This window comes from Schistocerca americana, chromosome 6, assembly GCF_021461395.2.
Source record: "Schistocerca americana isolate TAMUIC-IGC-003095 chromosome 6, iqSchAmer2.1, whole genome shotgun sequence".
In the NCBI taxonomy this organism is placed as follows: Eukaryota; Metazoa; Arthropoda; class Insecta; order Orthoptera; family Acrididae; genus Schistocerca; species Schistocerca americana.
The window spans coordinates 76,924,762-76,936,263 of NC_060124.1; the positions used below are offsets into that span (position 1 = coordinate 76,924,762).

General features: G+C 46.2%; 1 protein-coding gene across 1 annotated transcript in view; it reads right to left on the minus strand.

Annotated features, from left to right (window-relative positions):
* Nucleotides 1–6,727, minus strand: part of LOC124619845 (vesicular inhibitory amino acid transporter) — a 106,672-nt gene extending 99,945 nt beyond the window's left edge. The window contains exon 1 of the mRNA XM_047146454.1: nt 6,684–6,727. The gene's annotated coding sequence lies outside the window, so the exon portion shown is untranslated. The remainder of the gene's footprint in view (nt 1–6,683) is intronic.
* Nucleotides 6,728–11,502: the final 4,775 nt, after the last annotated feature.

Here is an 11,502-nt window from a genome sequence, read left to right on the forward strand (position 1 = left end):
CCTACACCTGAACTGACCAAGACTTGTTCCCTTGCAGTATAACATACTGTCCAGTCAGAGTAATGTGACCACCTGTCCAAAACCTGAATAACCACCTTCTGCAGTGCGAACCGCGGCGAAACATGCGGGAAGAATATCAAGAGGTTCTGGAAGGTATCGTCAGGGATTTGGGGCGTTCCCGGCCAGCTGCGCTAGGCTTCTCGGTCGAGGACTCTTGGTGCGAACAGCCCGAGTGAGGTGATCCCAACAGATTCTCTATTGGTTTTAAATATAGGGAGTTTAATGATCAGGAGAATTCGGTGAGCTCATCCTGGTGCTCATCGAAGCAGGCACACACCATGTGAACTGTGTGACACATTGCTCTGTTCTGCTGGTAGATGCCATCGTGTCGAGTGAAAAAAAATCTGCATGTAGGGATGGACATGGCCCCCAATGACAGAGCATACATTTATTGATCCACTGTACCTTCCAGTATGACGAGACCACCCAGAGAATGCCACGAAACCATTCCCCAGACTATAACGCTCCCTCCTCTAGCTGGGATCATTCAGACGATTGTTGCAGATGATTGCGTTCAGACGTTTCATACCGTACACGCCAATGGCCATCTGTCACCCTAAAAGGAAACCTGTCGCCACTTAATGGACGTCCAGTTGCAATATTGGCGTGCAAATACCAGCCTTCATCGCCAATGGTCAGCATGGGCGCTGAACAACAGTTGAGGAGACGCTGTTGTTAGCCCCTCGGTTCATCCGCGCAGTCAGTTACTCAACAGTTGCACGTCTACTCGTGTGTATGCGTCTCCGTTGCGATCATTCCCCCCTGTCACCTACGACCCATAATGTACCACAGTTGCCTCGGTTCCGGTTTTGCTTAGCGCCATTTTACCATGCACGGTACACTTTAATCATGACGACATGAGAACAGTTTACAAAACTGGCCGTTTCCCAAGTACTTCCACCCAAGGCGCGAAAGCCAATCATCATGCTCTTTTGGACGTCAGATAAAACGTTCCATTCCCTTATTACAATAACGATTGCGCTGTATTCCGTGTTTCCCCGACACGCTTTATATACCCTCCACTGCTGGTGCTGCCAGCTGCCGCCTGTGAGAGGTTGTTGCACGTTGTCGCCGAACAAAGACGATGGTCGCATTGAAGTCTGATGGTATTCTGCCTGTCTCATGGTGAAACAGTTTTGTCTTGGCTGGCTCTCCCAAGGAAGTCGATAATTCTAGAGGAATGTCGTCTACTCCAGTGACTTGTATCGAATTGGCTCTTTCAGTACCCTGTCAAATTCTTCTCTCAGTATCATATCCCTCATCTTCGTCTACTTTCTCTTTTCTTTCAACAATATTGTCTTCAAATATATTTCCTTTATATAGACCCCTGATATACTCCTTACATCTTTCAGCCTTCCCTTCTGCGCTTAGTATTGATTTTCCCTCTGATCTTTTAAGGGGACATTGGATGTCCTATGGCGCCAATGTTAAATTATAGAATTTTGTGAGCCATTATCTTGGAAACGTTTTAAGACACCAACTTACAATTTTCCATAACTATTGAATTCACATTTCTAGATACGCTGAAACAGAATTATTATTAAAATTATACTGTTGGGCATGTTATCTTTTTTTTCCAGCACTCAAATTTTTGACAGAATTTTGTAAATAATTGAACATAAAAACAAAACAACTCAGGATATTTTAATTATTCTAGTTACATATGTGTTGGATCTCACACTTGGCATGCTAAGAAAATTTCATGTCTCTAACATCAGTACTTTTTTAGAAAACGGGTCATTTATTGGAAAAAATGTAGTTCAGAGATACTGAGGCTTAATACTTTTTTTATTACAAATTCTTATACAGACTTACATTTCTGCGTCTTTTATACACTAGAATTGCCCTAGCCCATAGTTCATGTCTTCTTCAGTGTCACAACAGCCCAGTGCTTGCCTCCTCCTTTTCATTCTTGCTTCTTTTGTCATTTTCTGAGCAGCTAACTCTGTTTCACGTACGCGAAGCTCATCCAGTACCCGCAGTCCTTTAGCTGTGTTCTTTCCAGATCTTATCCCTATCTTCTCCAGAATATTAAGTCTTTCATTGTTCCCAGCATTAAAAGTTCTTACAGCATCAGACACTGCTAACTTTAGAGTCAGAAGGTCAACAAATACATTTTTAGGCACACGGCGCAACAAAACATTATTGAAGGACTCATTCACATCCTGGGTCTTCCCATGTAAACACTTCTTTAGTAGCTCAGGATTTGCCAAATCTCCGTAAATAGGTTTGATTGCCTCCATTACTGCCAAAGGAAGAGAATGTTTATGTGTAAATTCACGCAGGATGGCAGAAAATTCAGCTTGCCTATATTTACACCAAATGTTTGGTGGAGGTGAACACAAAGCATGACATGTCTTTTCATCGGTTGATATTCGATGAAAGAAAGTGCTCCACACAGCTCTTTTCATCTTCTCCAAATTGTCACAGTTATCTCTAATGGCCTCGCCATAATATTCCTGTAATTCATCAATTACTTTGTCGATTAGTCTTCCAGCACATTTTATTGTCTTGTCATCAGGCAGTTTTGTGTTACCCAGCTTGATTTTTAGGTTATGCAGACGTGCTCCCGTCCTTCTCTTGACATGTCCTACACACTCAAGTTTTTGTATACGAACATCATATGGCTTACTGTTTTGTACTGCAATGAAAGACTTGCTGTCTCCATCGCCTGTAATTCACATATCTAACACCTCTCCTGTGAACGCTGGAAAATGTTAACTGCTCCTTTTACCTCCATTCCTCCACTTGTGCTATCATAATTTTTTATACACTGCTGCTTATGAAGTAGTCTGTTCTTCTGGTTCACTGTACAACCTTGGCAATACTTACTGAGAACTTCAAAATCCAAAACTTTTACAGTGTCAATACTTACTGCAGATGTAAAACCATTTTTAGAACTAAACCCACGCTTTTGCCAGGACCCATCCACAGCAGTGCTGATGTCTGCGTCACCCTCATTTTTTCAACAGCTTCTGATGTAGTAGCAACCATTGAATCTTCAGCCACAGCATTTACAGAGTCCCCAATTGCTGTTACATATTTCGTGTACCTAGAAGGTGGTTTTGGCAAATTCAACACAGTGCAGAGAACATTAACAGCCTTTGCATGCTTCTTCGGCCATAAACAGTCTCCCATTGGTTTCATACAATTCATTACCTGAACACTTTGTTGAAGTATGAAATGATTTTCCGTTTTAGCACTTCTGACATTTAATAATTAATTTAGACACAACATCTGTTCTAGCTCCAATTCCTCGTAAAGTGTAACTTCACCACCACAAAGATAGCAAGAGACAGTTTCAACAAGAACTTGTGCAAGGATTTGCAGATCAATAATGACGTTGTAGATAATATCATTACCTTTACCACTGTCACCCATTTCTAAAGTTACTTTCCTTTTCGATGCACTAGGGGGCGTGATCACTTCAGAAACATTATCGTGGTTTCCTTCACTGCTAGTATCCATGTTTTCAAGTACTTCAGAAGAAAATACAGGTCTCACATATCTGTTACCCGCAAATTAGCTTTTCTTGAAGTTACTTTTTCGCTTAGTCATTTTATTGACGCATAAAAAGCAATAGAAGTTAGCTTACTGCAAAAATAGCCGCTAATCACGCTACTTTTAACGAAAACTAGCATCAGAAACGAAGGACTGATTTGTTTATTCGCAATGCCAACTTCTGGGACGTAGCAGTAGGCACAAAACAAAGTAATTCACAGCCTTCTAGACTGTGTAGTTCCCAAGACATGACTGCTCAACTGTGGCAGTATATGCATAGCCGCGAAATTTGAGTCACGCATCAACATTCAAGATATTATTTGAAGGTTTCACAATTGTCTGATTTTAATGTATTATATACCAAAATGTTCAGGAAAGTCCAAAGTACATTATAGAGTAGAAAACATAAAATGTCAAATTTCCACGAATTTCACTTACAATGTCCCCTTAATGTGCACAATATTCTAAAGGACTCTTTATCCCTTAACTTTCCTACAGGCAGCACCTATGTTTCCGCCAGTCATTCATGCCTTTCGTTATTCTTCCAGTCTATTTTCCTTTTCCATTTTGCACTTTCTGGCAGTCTCATTTTTGTAAACATCTGTACCTATTTGTTTTTGCACGCTCAGTTTGCTGCGTTTTTATAATTTCACCTTTCGCCGTTGGGTTTAATATCTAGTGTCTTATCAAAAGATGTCTATTGGGCCTTGTCTTATTGCTTATTTGATCCTGTGCTCTCTTCACCGTTTCATTTCTCAAAAATTATCCATTCGTTTTCCATTGAATTCCTTTTTCCTGTTTCAGTCAATAGTTGCCAAATGTTTCCTTTGAAACTCTCAAAAACCTCTGCTTCTTTCAACCTATCCAAGGTGTAACTCAATAATTCCTCCCCTTTCTGCAATTTGTTCAGTTTTGTTCTGCAGCTCATGAGCGATAAATTATGGTCAGAATCCACGTTCCGGTGTCCCCAAGTCTCTTTCACTTATACATCCTTCTCTCATGATTCTTAAAGTAAGTGATAACGATGATTATGTTGTACTCAGCGCCGGATTTTACCAGGCGATTTTGTCTTTCATTTCGTTCCCCTAGTCCATCTTCACCTGCAACTTTTCCTTCTCTTCCTTTTCCTAGTACCGAATTCCAGTCCCCTATCTCAACTAAATTTTCTTCTCCCTTCTAATCCCTATCTGGCTGATTTCTGTTATCGAAGGATATATTTTTTTCAATCTCATCATCAACTGTGGATGTACTTAGCATACAGACCTTAGCAATTATTGTGGGTGTTGGCTTTGTATCTATCTTGATCACGATAAAGCGTTTACTGTGCTATTTCTTAGTGGGTTATCTCCACTACAATTTTCTTATTCATTATTAGAGTCACTTCTAGAACACCCTCTTTTGACCAGAAGTGCTATAGATTTTGATACGTCACTTCACTAAGTACCATTACATCTGTCTTTTTTATTATTAAATTCTGAAATCTACCAATCCAATTAGCGAAATTAATATTCCACGCTCCGATGCATAGAGTGCTATTTTTGTTTCTCCTGATGAAGGCTCCTCCTGAGTAGTACCTACCCAGAGACTCAAATGGAGGGTATTATTTTACCTCTGGAATATTTTACTCAAGACGATTCATTGATGTTTTGTCCACACAGAAGATCCGCATGTTCTCGGGAAAAGTAAAGGCTGTAGTTTCCCTAGCTCTCAGCCTTGGACAGTAGCAGCACAGCAAGGCCATGTTGGTTGGTGTTACAAGCCCAGATCAGCTCAATCATCCAAACTGTTGTCTCTGCAACTTCTGAAAAGTCTGCTGCCCCTCGTTCAAGGAGCACGTGTTTGTCTCTACAGATACTCCTCCGATGTTGTTGCATTTGCTACACGGCTGTCTGTACAGTGAGGCACACGACACACCTAAGCAAGGTCCACGGTTCGTGGGAACAAGAGAGGAGATTGCAGAATTTCGACATCAAAAACCTAAAATAAAAATTTCAGAAGTGATTTACACAAGGAGAAATTAATCGCGACGAAGTGTTGTGTAACAAGAAAGTAGCGTGACAGACAGAACGAGAATTATTCAGTCAGGTTAAAAAATTGACGAGAATGTTCTGGCCAATAATGGACTGTGAACAAACAGTTGTGGTACTGCATCACACAGAGAGGATGACACAAGTGAAGATGAATTCGGCGGACGTGTAGAACATTGTGTTAGTAATGAAATGAAGGAAAGAGTTATACGAGGGCCTTTCAATAAGTAATGCAACGTATCTATTTCTGAAAGTAGGATCGTTTTAATTGGGATTCCAATAAGCCACATTATTCTCCATTCTTTTCGCTACAAAACCTTATTTTTCAACATAATCTCCATTCAATGCGACAGCCTAGCGCCACCTTACAGGGAAGGCCTGTACCACTCTGCTGGTCGACGTCGCAGCGAACGTCTCTCTGCATCATTAACCTCCCCAGTTGCGCAGCGCGTAGTGTGATTGTGATCTGTCGACAAACTCGATTGAGAGTACCCGCACGTTCGAACATTGCAGGAGTCACAGCTGCGAGCGGCTGGCCGGAAGCGGGAGATCGGACGGGCACGCGGAAAATCGTACAGGTTTGTGCGACCTCGCTGCGATGAAAACAGACACTTGCCCAATGACTCACTGTGCTTCTGGTCATTGCCAGGTCTCCGTAGACGTCCTGTAAGTGCCTGTGAATATCTTTGATGCTCTGGTTTTCCGCCAAAAGAAAGTCAATGCTTGAAACGCACCTCCGTCACAGACGCCATTTTGAAGGCTGCGTACAGCGGCGCGACCTGTCCGAACTTCATGAAACTATGGGGGCTGAAGCGGGAATATTCCACGATGTCCCACATCTAATTCAGCACCTTTCAACAGAAACTGGCCAAGAAAAAAATGTGTTGTATTACTTATTGAACGTCGCTCGTAGGTGTAGATGTAGGGATCTGAGGTAAAAGTGTATTGTGTTGGTATATAAATTACTGTAGTGGTGAAGTAAATGTCTGGAGAATTGTGCTGCCGCCAGGGTCAGAATATCGGAGACAGAGACAAGCTGCATTGTGATTTCCAGGGCAGAGACAGGTACGCCGGCAGCGGCAGCGGCCTACCTACCTGTATGGCGTTGGTGACGTTCCAGGCGGCCTGCCACTCGTTGATCCTGTGCTTCCCGCCGCCGCCCTCGTAGCCGCTCTCGCCTCCCCCGCCGCCGCCCTCGGCGAAGTCGACGCTGGCGAAGCTGTCGGCGCGCTGGTAGCCGAAGCCGTCCTCGGCGACGGCGGGCGCGGCGCCGTCGGCCTGCGGCCCGCCGGACATGGTGGCCAGCTCCGTCGTCTCGGCGCCGGCCGCCGCCCCCGGGCCGCCGAACTGCGCGAACCGCACGCGCTCGCCGCCCCCGCCGCCGCCCCCGCCGCCGCCCCTCCGGTCGGCGCCCCCGCCGCCCCCGGCGCCGCCGCCCCCGCCGCGGATCAGGTCGAGGCACGGGCTCGACTCGGGCACCGTCGCCTTCAGCGTCTCCCACGCCACGTTGACGGCCGCCCCCAGCGTCGGGATGCGGAATCTGCCGAACTGCGCCATCCTGCCGCGTAGCGCTCACCGGTCTCTCTCGGGCAGTCTACGTCAGCATCTGCCCGCTCCGCTACCTTTCTCCACCTGTCTTGGCCGTCCTCTTCGCTCCCAGCTCCTCCTCTTACAGTCGTGTCGGTCTCTTTCCTCGAGGTTCAGACGACGTGCGGCATACGACCCTCTTGTCGCTACTGCTCCTGCCGGCTGTCACTGCTGTGGGGCCGCCTCCCTGTCAGTGCCTGCTGCTTGCGGCGCGGCTGACGAGATCTTAAACGCGCCGCTGCTCCTCCTCCGCTGCCGATACATCGATTTGTCGAGGGTTAGCGGGAGGAAACACGAACGGCAAGCCGTGCGGCGCCGTGGCCTCGACAAACGGTCGCGGTGCCGGCTTCCTTTTTCAGATCGATAGGCCGCTGCCGCTCCTCGCTCTCGTACGCTCCTCACTGCTGCTCGACGGCCGAGGACAGCGCGCGGTTAGGCCTCGTTTCGTCCGCCACACCGGGACCCATTTCTACGCGGCTGCGGCGGCGCTCGGGGGCGGTTAAGCGGCGGAGGCAGCCGTTAGCGCGCACCGGGGGCCGACGGCGGCGCCGGCACTGTTGCGTTGCTACTCACTGAATGCGTTCGCCTGCGGCAGGGGCGACCCCTGGACGATTCCCCGACCACCGGCAGGCCGAGGTGACGGCTCGAGGTGACGGGCGGCGCGAATGGCGGGGGCGGCCGGCGGCGGAGCTCGCGGACGTCGGGACGGCACTGCGGCTGCAGCTGCTCTCGCGCCTCGCAGCCTCTCGCCTCTCCTGTGGAGCCGGGCCGGCCGATCAATGGCGCCGCCGCCGCGCCGCCAGCGCTGCCTGGCCGCTGGACCGGCAACTTGCGCCCTCCCCCCTCGCTTTCGCCCTCTTTCCGCCGCCTCCACACTGCCCTGTCGCCTCCTACGCCGCCCCTTTCTCTTACTTCCTCTCCCCTCCGAGCCCCTACCCCCGCGCCACCTCTTTCTCTCATCGCCAGCGCCACCAAAACCCACAATCTCTGTCGCCGTTAATCGTCCGCGGACGCCCACGCGCCCCTGCTAGTCCCATTTAGTGGCGTAGCTCCGCCCCCGCTCTCCCGGTCTGCGTCACCCTTATGACGCGTCAAGCCACCCCCATACTTGCCCGAAACGCACACGCTGCCCTTTTCGCGAGCAGGCATTACACCCTATACCAGGGCCGGCCGAGCGTGCAGCGCGCGCGGACCCAGGCCCGGCCTGTCTGTCGACTTTACTCGGTCGTCTCCCAAGTACCGGGTGATCAAAAAGTCAGTGTACATTTGAAAACTGAATAAAACACGGAATAATGTAGATAGAGAGGTACAAATTGACACACATGCTTGGAATGACATGGGGTTTTATTAGAGCCAAAAAAATACAAACGTTCAAAAAATGTCCGACAGATGGCGCTTCATCTGATCAGAATAGCAATAATTAGCATAACAGAGTAAGACTTAGCAAAGATGATGTTGTTTACAGGAAATGCTCAATATGTCCACCATCATTCCTCAACAATAGCTGTAGTCGAGGAATAATGTTGTGAACAGCACTGTAAAACATGTCCGGAGTTATGGTGAGGCATTGGCGTCGGATGTTGTCTTTCAGAATCCCTAGAGATGTCGGTCGATCACGATACACTTGCGACTTCAGGTAACACCAAAGCCTATAATCGCACGGACTGAGGTCTGGGGACCTGGGAGGCCAAGCATGACGAAAGTGGCGGCTGAGCACACGATCGTCACCAAACGACGCGCGCAAGAGATCTTTCACGCGTCTAGCAATATTGGGTGTTTTTTTTTTTTTTTTTTTTTTTTTTGTTCTAATAAAACCCCATGTCATTCCAAGCATGTGTGTCAATTTTTACCTCTCTATATACATTATTCTGTGGTTCATTCAGATTTATACTGACTTTTTGATCACCCGATACATTTCATTTAGCAATCCGGTGCGACATTTTTCGTTCGGCACAACTCTCTAAACTCGACAGAATTCTGGTGTCAGCGCTGTTTACCGTCCACTATTTGTTCGTTCTATGAAAGACGTTCACAGCTTCAGTGGCTGTTTGTACAAAAACAGCAGTTTAGCGATCTATCGTCACAATTATTTACAATACTTGGGAATGACAGAAGAGAGGGATGAGAATTCCCAATTTGCATAAGCGCTGGGTACTGCATATTTGCTACTAAACGACAATACAATATCATGCATTTAAAGATTTAGCTGTCAGTGAAAGAACCACAGATGGGATTCATTGTTCTGTGCGTCAAAAAGCACTTTGTGTTAAATTTGCAGTCATGGGGCCCCTATGTTTAATGGCGTTAAAGAAAAGCGAGGTTTGAAGAATTCATTGTCGCCTTAAACAATAACAAGGATAGTTTTATGAAGGATTTGAGGACACTGTCAATCTTACATCTGAAACTTCCTGGCAGATTAAAACTGTGTGCCGGACCGAGACTCGAACTCGGGACCTTTGCCTTTCGCGGGCAAGTGCTCTACCAACTGAGCTACCCAAACACGAGCCAAGGCCCGTCCTCACAGTTTTACTTCCGCCAGTACCTAGTCTCCTAGTTTTAATCTGCTAGGAAGTTTCATATCAGCGCACACTCCGCCGCAGGGTGGAAATCTCATTCTGGAATCTCACATCTGTTCGGGCTGTTTTCCAGACTATTTGCCGTTTCGGTTGAAAGCACACAGCGCATGTGCAGATGGAAGTGATTGATCTGCACTGTAATTCCAGTTTCAATGACAAATCTTTTTACTTTAAAACTACCCAGGACGTCGACGTTGCTTTCCTCAGGTAGATTTTCCAATTCTCCCTAATGAAGTTCCAAAAGTGCTACAATATTTCGACCGACATATTCGTCTGAGAGGCCTTTTCTCGGTTATGAAACTGAGTAAGTCACAATTACGTGGGTACTTGGGTGCGAATCTCTGCAGTTGTCTGTGTCTGTCTGTATTATGATAGTTTGTGCCAAATAAAAATTATACTGTGACTTCAGTGTGTGGTGTCTAGGAAGCCTCCATACCCCGTTCGCTAGACAAACAATCAAATAGTCGTATTAATGAGTTTTATTACAAAAAGTGAATTCCAGTACTTAACTTTTGCAACTACGCAGATGTGTCGGAAGCAAAGCGACACACGAAATAAGCAATCTTTTTCAGCCTAGCAATTCCTAGTCTGTGCGACGCAGAGTGTACAAGCGAAGTGATTTAGAGCTGACGCTGCTATCCGAACTCGCTAATCTTGAAGCTGCTATGGAACTGGGCCGTCGCTATTCGGTGGTGGCACTTACGTCCTCTTCCATAGGGATCGCTGTTGTCGCGTTGCCGTCCTGGAGATGGGTTGGTCAGCATGCAATTGGCTGATGTCTTCTCACGGCCATCTCTTCTCTATGGTTCCCGACTGGCATGCCGGCGTTTCACATTACGCCGTAACATAGTGCACCTAAATTAAATAATACTGAATTTTTTTGTGATCTGTGTTGTTGAGAAATAAGAAACATATGTTAGAAAGAGAGAAGGGTGTCAGTATACAGTGCTACAAGTGTACCAAAATGTCAACATCACTGGTTCTGCAAATCCCTCTGGCTTTACGTACCACTTCGAGTCACAATAAACAACCATTCTATCACTAATTCTATCAGAGGTTATTTAGCAAATTATTTTCTGACTTCAATGTTACCACTGTCTCAGCAGTGGGTTGCATTTCACAGATACGTATGGGTTTAAGTGCTTGTTCATCGTGCTCGATTGTTTTTTTTTATTTCAATCGTCATTATTTGTATATGCTTTGTTTGTATTTAATTACGTACTGGGCCATGGAAAAAGTATAGCCGGCCGGTGTGGCCGTGCGGTTCTAGGCGCTTCAGTCTGGAACCGCGCGACCGCTACGGTCACAGGTTCGAATCCTGCCTCGGGCATGGATTGTGTGATGTCCTTAGGTTAGTTAGGTTTAAGTAGCTCTAAGTTCTAGTGGACTGATGACCACAGATGTTAAGTCCCATAGTGCTCAGAGCCATTTGAACCATTTTTTGAAAAAGTATACAGTGAAACTAAAGCTGTATATAAATACCTGATAAGTTTACTTCTTTGGGAACCTCATACCACGTTTTACCTGTAAAATCCCTCCATGAATATTCTTGGAGGGTGTAATGGTATAGCTTAAGACGTTTCTCCACTTCTTCCACAAAACTGGTGTTGAACCATTAGAAGAAGAAGAAGAAGTTCATTTCTATTGCTATTGACCTTATAATTCCGCGGTTCTGAACACTGTGTGTAGAAACTTGATGGTAGTTGTTGAATAGTTATTATTCACCGTGGGATTTGACTCTGTTGGCACAT